The sequence below is a fragment of the Ovis aries genome, chromosome 1, assembly GCF_016772045.2.
Source record: "Ovis aries strain OAR_USU_Benz2616 breed Rambouillet chromosome 1, ARS-UI_Ramb_v3.0, whole genome shotgun sequence".
In the NCBI taxonomy this organism is placed as follows: domain Eukaryota; kingdom Metazoa; phylum Chordata; class Mammalia; order Artiodactyla; family Bovidae; genus Ovis; species Ovis aries.
Window position 1 is genome coordinate 27578521 of NC_056054.1, and position 11040 is coordinate 27589560.

Genomic DNA, 11040 nt, shown 5'->3' on the forward strand with positions numbered 1-11040 from the left:
TAACCGAATCAGCACTGTGGATCCCATAGCCCTTGGCCATTTAACTTTGCATGTTCTGCAACAAGCAGAACAGTATCTGGGAATGGGGCAATATGGTAAGTTAAGCCAGTTTAAGTTGATTTCAGGTTTCCCAGGTGGCTTGGCAGTAAAGAATTCACCTGCCAATGCCAGAGCTGCAGGAGATGCGGGTTCGATCCCTGGGCCAGGAACATCCGCTGGAAGAGGAAATGGCAACCCACTCCAGTATTCTTGCCTGAAGAATCCCATGGACAGAGGAGCCTGGCGGGCTACAGTCCATGAGGTCTCAAAGACTCACACATGACTGAACAATTGGACAGGAGCACGAGTTGATCTCAAGTCCCGAAAATGCATTCGGAACACAGACTTACTTCCTAATCATGTTGGCTTTTTATTCTGTGAAGAAAAAAAATACTTCAAGAAAAAAGTTCCAACAAAATGTCTGATTTACTTGCAGTTTGGATTTGCTGTATTATTCTGCTTCCTGTTGTTCAGGATAACAGGAGATATTTGTTATAGGTTTTAGGATGAACCTGAAAAAAAAAGAAAGCCCAAAACTGGTTCTTGGAGTAGAGATGTGTCTATATATAAATGCAATTTATATTATTCAAAAAACTAAGATCATGGCATCCAGTCCTGTCACTTCATGGCAAATAGATAGGGAAACAATGGAAATAGTGACAGACTATTTTCTTGGGCTCCAAAATCACTGCAGATGGTTGCTGCAGCCATGAAATTTAAAAGACTCTTGCTCCTTGGAAGAAAAGCTATCACAAACCTAGACAACATATTAAAAAGCAGAGACCACTTTGCCAACAAAGGTCTATCTAGTCAAAGCTATGGTTTTTCCAGTAGTCATGTATGGATGTGAGAACTGGACCGTAAAGAAAGCTGAGTGCCAAAGAATTGATGTTTTTGAACTGTGGTGTTGGAGAAGACTCTTGAGAGTCCTTTGGATTGTAAGGAGATTCAACCAGTCCATCCTAAACAAAATCAGTCCTGAATATTCACTGGAAGGACTGATGCTGAAGCTGAAGCTCCAATAATTTGGCCACCTGATGCAAAGAACTGACTCATTGGAAAAGACCCTGATGCTGGGAAAGATAGAGGGCAGGAGGAGAAGGGGACAACAGAGGATGAGATGGTTGGATAGCATCACCAACTTGATGAACATGAGTTTGAGCAAGCTCTGGGAGTTGGTGATGGACAGGGAAGCCTGGCATGCTGCAGTCCATGGGGTCACAGAGTGTCAGACGCAACTGACCGACTGAAAGCCTGCATGCCCTAGAGCCCATGCCCTGCAACAAAAGAAGTCACAGCAATGACAAGCCCATGTACTGCAACTAGAAAGTAGCCCCCGCTGGCCACCATTAGAGAAAAAGCCCAGGCAGCAGCAAAGACCCAGCACAGCCAAAAACTGAACTGAACTGAACTGATATTATAAAAGAAAAGTACTTGATAAAAATGTAGTAACAGTTTAATTTCTAGAGAAGCATCATTGCTTGGAGGAGAGAGGTTAACTGGCCTGAGTTAAAACTAATGCCATTACTGGTTTCGTTACTCGAGCAAGTTGAGCTTCAGTTACCTGACTTAGAAAGTGGAGATACTAATATTGACCTCCTAGGATTATTGAGAGTCTAGAGAGATAACATGTAAAGTACCTAAATGAATGTTAGCTATACATCCTCAGTTCAGTTCAGTTCAGTTCAGTTCATTCGCTCAGTCATGTCCGACTCTTTGCGACCCCATGAATCGCAGCATGCCAGGCCTCCCTGTCCATCACCAACTCCCGGAATTCACTCAGACTCACGTCCATTAAGTCAGTGATGCCATCCAGCCATCTCATCCTCTGTCGTCCCCTTCTCCTCCTGCCCCCAATCCCTCCCAGCATCAGAGTCTTTTCCAATGAGTCAACTCTTCCCATGAGGTGGCCAAAGTACTGGCGTTTCAGCTTTAGCATCATTCCTTCCAAAGAAATCCCAGCGCTGATCTCCTTTAGAATGGACTGGTTGGATCTCCTTGCAGTCCAAGGGACCCTCAAGAGTCTTCTCCAACACCACAGTTCAAAAGCATCAATTCTTCGGTGCTCAGTTTTCTTCACAGTCCAACTCTCACATCCATACATGACCACAAGAAAAACCATAGCCTTGACTAGATGGACCTTAGTCGCCTCTAGATTAGTGATCACACCATCATGAGTATCTGGGCCGTGAAGATCTTTTTTGCACAGTTAGCTGTACATCCTAGCTATTCTTAATTCCCTTACTGTAAGTGCAAGTTCCCTTTTTCTCCCCTCCTTTTGCCTCTGTGATGTGCAGTATGATGCCTATAGTTTTTTAAAAAAAATAATTTTATTTATTTATTTTTGGCTGTGCTGGGTCTTTGCTGCTGCCTGGGCTTTCTTTCTAGTAGTGGTGAGTGGGGCTACTTTCTAGTTGCAGTACCTGGGTTTCTCATTGCCGTGGCTTCCCTTATTGCAGAGCATGGGCTCTAGGGCGCGCAGCTTTCAGTAGTCACGGTGTGTGGGCTCCGTGGCTGTGGTTCACAGGCTCTAGGACACAGGCTCAGTAGTTGTGGTGCATGGGCTTAGCTGCTCTGAGGCATGTGGGATCTTCCTGAACCAGGGATCGAACCATGTCTCCTGCATAGGCAGGTGGGTTCTTTAGCACTGAGTCACCAGGCAAGTCACTGTAGTTTTTTTGAATCTTTTCTCATTTGTTCATTCACTGAACAAATATATCTTGAGTGCCTACTGTCTATAGAGTACCATATTAAGGGTAATGCTAGACACTGGAGATAGCAGTGAGCTCCCTCCCTTATAGTGCTTACAGCCTAGTGGGAGAGACAGTCAGTCAAAGAATCGTTATTACAGACTGATGTATTTTTCAGGAGATGATGAGGGTGCTGTGATGGAGAGTCACAGTGAGGGGCCACCTTTGAGACAGTGGTTGAGGGAGACATCTCTGAAGAGGTAATAATTAAGCGAGATCTACAGAGTGAGGAAGGAACCATGCAAAGAACCATCCAGGAAAGGATGAAAGATGCTTGGCTTGTTCTAGACATTGCAAGAGGGCCAATGTGAGTGGAATATAGTGACCTAGAAGGACAGCTCCAAGATGATGTTAGATAGACACACAGGAGCCAGCTATATTGGCATTTGTTCATTAAGGTAAGCCACTTGTGCTTCATTCTTTGTGCATTTGGAAGCTTTTGAAGGTGTAGCATTACATATATTTATTTCTCATTCATGCTATATATCTGCTTTGCCATCGTATCTTGTCTAGAACCCAGTCCAATGGAGCGGCAGCTTCTGTCTGGAGCACTGGGATTGTCAGGACCAAGGAAGTTAAATAGCTAAAAGTACGTGTTGACTCTTAAAATTACCTGTAAGTGATGCTTATCACTTTTGCTCCCATTTCATTGTCCAAATAACGTCACAGGCTCCTAACTTCACAATCTTACCATGTGTCAGAAGAAGGGAAGGGAGCTGAACTATTTCTGAAGGAACTGATGGCCATAACCCAAGGGCTCTCAGCAGGGGAATGAAATGATTTAAACTGTCACCGTACCTGCTGTGAGGAGAATGTACTGGGCTACCGGGTTGGAGAATGGAAAGTGGCAGAAGATGGTGTCCTGGACTGGGGTGTCAGTAGTGGAGGTGTTGGTAGACGTGCAAAAGTAGGCAGAAGTAGAGCTGATGGAACTTGGTGACCAGATGCAGGGGGAAGAATGATCTCCAGTGACTGGCCAGGTGAATGGTGGGTCATGACTGGAATGACGAAGGGACAGCAGATTTTAGGGAGAGTGGCTGAAATAATACGCTCCAGTTTTGAACTTGTCGTTAACTTTGAGGTGCCTGAAAATATTTCTTGGTAGAGACACCAGGAGGCAGCTGGATTTATGAGACTGGAGCTCAGAGGCGAAGTCAGCTTGTAGACGCGCATTTGGAGGTCTGGAACACTGGGTGGTGTGTAAAGCCACAGGAATGGATGGTATTGCCTGGGAAGGGGAGAAGCAGGGCTAGATGAAGCCTCGAGGAACTTCAGCTTTTAGAGATCAGGTCGAGGAGGAGGATCTGTCAAGGGGGATGAGAACGAGGGATTAAAGAGGTGGAGGAAAATTTCGCAGGAAGAGAGCATAGCCTAAAAGTGGAGATTGTCAACTGTGTCCTGTGCAGGTCGATCAGGATGCTATCTAAAATGTGTCTACTGGATTAAACTTGGCAACATGGAAGTCACTGGTGATTACTGCAAAATCAGTTTCAGTGCTAGATTAGAACTGGTTTCATAAAGAGCTATGAATAATAAGGACAAAAAGTTCCATTGGGTAGTGATATGTTCGGTTTCCAAGTGATTAGTACAGAGCAAGTGCATTAGCTAATACTCTTAGTTCCAGATTAGGTCATCTTGCACATGCTGCTTCCTGTGCCCACCCTCACCATTCTCTCCCTCTTGTCCCCCGCCTGAGCCACTTGGCAAATTCCTTTTCATTCTTCTCGTGTCTTAGCTTTCCTGAAGTTGTCCCTCTTTGCCACACACACAAAAACCCACGAAGCAAGCAAGCAAACAGAAAAACTCCCAGGGCTGTAATCATTCCTTTGTAGTAATTTGTTTCCCACTGAACAGAGAGTTCCTTAAGGGCAGAGACTGCATTTCATATATCCATTTGACACTCCCAGCACAAAGTCTTGGCTTACTGTCATAAAGCAAATGAATGAGATAAGCTGAATAACAATTTTATATTCACAGGGGGCATTTTTGAAGATAAGAACCTCATCATAGAAGTGCATTCTCTATGACAATGACCTTCCGCTGTCCCGATGATGACAACGAACATTAAAAATTCTTCAGCCGGACTTATCCGGCTTTCTTTGAAGATATTTCTAGCTTCTCAGGATAGCCTTTCAATTTAAGATTGAAGCAGCCTGAAGTAATCAGAAAAGTCAGTTTATTTGTAGTTTTAGTACATGTTCATAAAACAAAGTGGCTCAGTGGGTTCTGTGTACATTGAAATCTTTAGTCTTCTTGCCATACCTGTTCAGATGAATTCAAAATCTCAGATTTCTGTAATCCTTGCTGCATATGCAGAAGAACAATAATGGAGAGCATGATTAGGAAGTCGAATGTGGAGGTGAGGGTGGAGGAGTCACAGAGGTGTGATCAGAAGACTCTCAGATCAGATTCTGTCTGTCACCTGGAAGCTAAGTTGGTGGTGGTAGTGGTTTAGTTGCTAAATCATGTCTGACTCTTGTGACCCCATAGACTGTAGCCCACCAGGCTGCTCTGTCTATGGGATTTTCCAAGCAAGAATACTGCAGTGGGTTGCCATTTCCTTCTCTAGGAAGCTAAGTTAGCTCAAGGCTTTAAGCCTTGCCAGACTCAAGTTTCCTCTTCTGCACAAGGTGGGCAATGTTCATATTTTTAAAAAAATAGTCTCATTAGACTGTGAATACCTTGAAGGTAGAAACTCTGTTATTCATCTCTGCCTCTAGTATTGATACTATGTCTACCAGAGGAAGCATCAGTAAAGGTTGCTCAAACAAATGAAGAGCAGACAACAATCCATTAAAGTTCTTTTAAAATTGTAATATACCTTGTAAAAGGTTCAGTCACATATAAACATAAAATCCTTCTGTTTCCTTCATGTGTTACCTTAGAAAAAAGAAATATGAAATTAAATCCTGAAATTAACTTCAGCAATTAAACTTCGGAAATTATTTCAATTATTTCAGAAAATAACACATCTAGAGCAGCCTGGTATGGTGGGAAAACTTGAGGCCTATCAGGTGAGTGTTCTGGTCCTAACTCTGGCATTTAAGGCTTCCATGGTGGCTCAGCGGTAAAGAATTTGCCTGCAATACAGGAGACAGGAGACGTGGGTTCGATCCCTGGGTCAGGAAGATCCCCTGGAGGAAGGCATGGCAATCCCCCCACCCCCGAGTATTCTTGCTGAGAGAATCCCATGGAGGTGGAACCTAGCGGGCTATATAGTCTATAGCATCACAAAGAGTCCGGCACATCTGTGACTGAGCGTGCATGCCCTGGCGCTTAAACACTGGGACCTTCCCTGAGCTGATAATGATTCTGAGCTTGTGTCTCACTCTCTAAAACAGGAATAATAATGCCTGCCTTGCTGATTGTGAGGATTAGCAATTGTAGCTGTAAAATGTCAGGTAACTCAGTGGATGGTGCCTAATATTATTTGAGAAATTTTTTAACATGAAGGAATTTATTCATTGGAACCTTTTATGATAATCCTTTGAGTTCAGATAATCAGCTGACTTCAAGATTGGGGAAAGTTTTCATTTCTCATCTTTACATTCTCAAACTTCATGAAAATTTAATAGTCTTTGTAACTCAGTGAATGAATATAGAATTATTTAGACTTTCAGAAGGTTTTCATTTCAGCCAAAGATTATGGTTCTAGCTGTCCATGGCATGGTTGCTTTTTGAACACAAAGAAGTTGCTTGATCTTATTGACTAGGGAGAAGAAGGTAATCAGCCAGATTGTAACTCTGTGTAACTTACTCTGTGGGACTGAGTTTGTTTAGAGACCACACTGATATGAATTAGGAATTTGGGGTATACTGCTACATAGCTAATAAGGGTCCTCAAAGATTTATGTGCTATCAGGAACCACAGCCATGTCTGGCCAAATTTTAGAGTTTTTCTCAATAAGGAGTTACAAAATCTATTGGAAAGGTCCAGTATTAATATCTATCTGGGGACTGCTGCAAACAAATGGCTCTTTAGTTCTTGGTAAGAACAGAGAATATTGGGCCAGATTTCTGGCCCTTAAGAAATGTGGCGTCTGATTCCACTTGGCAGGAAGTTTAATCTGGTATGGAACTTTAGCCAGACTTCTTGGAGAAATATTTTTTAAAAATGTTACACATCCAAAACTTATTGCAAGAAGTGGTGTCCATTTAGTCTATCTACGCTATTAATAGTCATTTAAATACTTTGTAAATATTCACAGTGCTGTTTTCAGCAGCATGCAATAAATGCTTGACCTTTTGGTTCCTGGATTTGTGGCCATAATCTTTTATGTAAAATAGGGGGAAATTCATTGTAGTCTGCTATTCATTTAAATTGCAAGCAGAGAAGCAGTAAGTGCTACAGTTTCCTAACCAGCTACCAAACAGTAAGTTTTCTTTTTCCTTGCAAGTTATTGTATAATTCGCCTTTAAGAATATGGCACCTTCTATAGTATATAGAACACTTGGTTCAAGATGAAACACCTCATTTAGAACAGGAATGTATGGAAAAGAATTTCAGACAGGAAGGCAGAGCCATATAAGAGAAAGGTTGACTTAGGCAGACTGAAAGGAGCCTTCCACTTGGCAAAATGATACACAAAGGCAGGGCGTGATAACAGTTCACAAATATTTGAAAGATGGAAAGACCAAAGGGGAGGAGATTATTTTGCTTACTTTTAGAAATAATGGGAAGAAGTATAGAAGGGAAATTTCAGACAGAATCAGTTGAATCTCCTGCCAGTAAAAACTGGTCACGAAAGGACTGAAAGCTCCAACCACAGAGAAGTTCCTAAACAGATACGGCAAATCAGAGCATTTCATTAGAAGATGTGCCTTAACAGTGGCAGAAAAAGCATCTGAATGGGAGATAATATTTTATTGACAGTCACTCTTTTGAGGATTTCTCCTCTTCCCATTTATCAAAATATTTCTTCTATGTATCAGAAAGAAGACTTTGACATGTTTTTATATTTACTTGCATATACCCTGACTTAGAGTACATAAAGTCTGTATATTGTCACCCTGCTTATTTAACTTATATGCAGAGTACATCATGAGAAACGCTGGGCTAGAAGAAGCACAAGCTAGAATCAAGATTGCTGGGAGAAATATCAATAACCTCAGATATGAAGATGACTCCACTCTTATGTCACAAAGTGAAGAGGAACTAAAAAGCCTCTTGATGAAAGTGAAAGAGGAGAGTGAAAAAGTTGGCTTCAAGCTCAACATTCAGAAAACTAAGATCATGGCATCTGGTCCCATCACTTCATGGGAAATAGATGGGGAAACAGTGGAAACAGTGTCAGACTTTATTTCTGGGGGGCTCCAAAATCACTGCAGATGGTGACTGCAGCCATGAAATTAAAAGATGCTTACTCCTTGGAAGGAAAGTTATGACCAACCTAGATAGCGTATTCAAAAGCAGAGACATTACTTTACCAACAAAGGTGTGTCTAGTCAAGGCTATGGTTTTCCCAGTGGTCATGTATGGATGTGAGATTTGGACTGTGAAGAAAGCTGAGCGCCAAAGAATTGATGCTTTTGAATTGTGGTGTTTGGGAAGACTCTTGAGAGACTCTTGAAGTCCCTTGGACTGCAAGGAGATCCAACCAGTCCATTCTGAAGGAGATCAGTCCTGGGTGTTCTTTGGAAGGACTGATGCTAAAACTCTAGTACTTTGGCCACCTCATGCGAAGAGTTGACTCGTTGGAAAAGACTCTGATGCTGGGAGGGATTGGGAGCAGGAGGAGAAGGGGACAACAGAGGATGAGATGGCTGGATGGCATCACTGAATCAATGGACATGAGTTTGGGTGGACTCCAGTAGTTGGTGATGGACAGGGAGGCCTGGCGTGCTGCGATTCATGGGGTCCCAAAGAGTCAGACATGACTGAGTGACTGAACTTAACTGAACTGAACCCTGACTTATTAGATATCTTCAGAAAAAACAGAAAGAAATGAGTATTCAGAAGCTTTTAAGTTTCCACAGTGTAAAAGTAGCCTCGCTTTTTGTTTGTTTTTAGTTTGCATTTTATTTAGCTTAAGTTAGTAGAATCTGAAAGCCACCAAATGGTAGCTGCAATATAAGAGACAACTCTCACTGGAGCTGGGACCCGAAAGCCCAAGTTTGAATTCTGGCTCAAGTACATACTCATTAGCTGGTCACCTGAGCAAGTTAGTTATCCCCGCTGAGCATCAATTTCCTAAAAATTGGGGAATTTTAGGAATAAAGGGGGACAATAATCCCATCATGCTTGGGAAGATTAAGTGAAATGATGTGTGGGAGAATGCTGTGTAGTATGAACCAGTTTTAGTTTTCTGTTTGTGTGTTTTTTTTTATTGCTACTGTGACACATTACACTAATTTAGTGGCTTAACTTGACACATATTTATTATCCCACAATTCTGTAGCTCAGAAGTCTGGGTGGGTTCAGCTGGTTTCTCTGCTCCAGGTCTCATCAGGCAGAAGCCAAGGTATTGGCTCCCCTGAGCTCTCATCTGGAGGTTCTGGGAGAGGATCTGCTTCCATGCTCATTCAGGATGTTGGCAGAATTTGGCTGCATGTTGCTGTGGAACTGAAGTACCTGTATCTGTGCTGGCAGCCTGGGATTGTTCTCAGCTTCTAGAGGCTGCCTACATTCCCTTCATCTCTAAAGCTAGTCAAGTCCTTGCATTTCAGGTCTCTCTGATCTCCTCTTCCGCCTCACCTCCTACCTCCAGCCAGGAAAAGTTCTCTGCTTTTAAGAGCTCATGTGATTAGGTCAGAATCATCTGGCTAATCCAGGATAATCTCCTTATTTTAAGGTCTATAACTTTAAAACACATCTGCAAAGTCCTTTTTGTCATATAATGTAACTAGGGATTAGTGTATGGACATCTTTGGTGGTTCATTCTGCCTAATACAATGATGCTATTTTAGGGCTAGAAAGGGGCCTTACAGAACATGAGATGAGGTTCTTGCCCTGGAGGGTTTACAACCCAGGGGGAAAGAGATGAGAAACATAATATTCAGCAATAAAAGTCCAATAATAAAGAGTTTGCATGGAATGTTATAGCAGCCCAGAAGACTTTTTCTGTACCTGACTTGGCCTGTGGTTTTTTCATCATTCCTTGCTTATCTTTTGATGTTTTTTTTATCAAGATCCTTCAGATGGAATCCATATATACAAAAACCACCATGCAATTTGATTTCTAAATGTCCAGAAAATTAAGCTGCTGCCATAGATTAGTATTTACTCTGCTATTTAATAAGGAAAGATCTTGAGGTTTTGAGTAAGAGGAGTTATTTTCTTCTCTGATGATGAAGTAATATAACACCACTTTATCTTCCCTTACCTTGGTCCTGATTGCTTCTTTGTCCTCATCAGCTCCATCTTGAGTGCCTTCTAGTCCTTCATTCCCAGCTCTCTCTGCCCCTGTGTACATCTTACTCCTCCCCTCTTTCGAGTTTTCTTGTTTTGTATGGTTTTGAGTTAGAAGACACCCAGAGCCTGTGGAGGTTTCTGTTTAATTCTGTTTAATATTCTAACAATATTTCCTGGATGCTTAGTCAGATCTCAGTGATAGTTTTTTAATAATATCAGCTGCTGTTTATGGAATGCTGACCATGTGCCAAAGGCTGTGCAGAGTCCTGTACTTCCATCTTCTCATCTAATTTAAACATTCTGTGAGGTATAGGCAATATCTTTATTTGAACCCAGATCTAAATCCAAAGCCTGTACTTGACACCAGGCACTCTAGGAATAGCAGGAGCTGCAAAGGAGGGGCAGCGTGAAGGCACCAAAGCAGCACAAGCAGATTCAGAAAACTCAGATCTCAAATTCCACTCTGTCTTTACAGCCCTTGGGCAGGTTAGAGGATCTGCTTCTAGAACACCAGGATTGTCTCCATTTTCCACTGGAAACACTCAGAGTGGTTCAGACAGATGATCTGAGCGTGTGCCTACAGCACTGGGCTGCCACAGAGCCTGTGTGAGCCCTAGCTTGGCATCCCACTGAAGAGCCTACTTCTCTGAGGGGAGGGGATGGGGTAGGCGCGGCATGTGGTGTGCCCTGTGGCTGGAGAATACCTTCCCTACTAGGCTGCAATGATTAAAATCTTCATAAATTTAACACACTAGGCACTCAGCATATGTGCTGATTCTCAAGTCCTTCAAGAAGGCAGTCTTTAGTTGCTGTGTATTCACACAGCAGAATCTTGCTGTTCTAGCTCCACTGAATCTAGGCTTAATGTTGAGAAGACATGAGATGCAGCTCTGTGTTGGC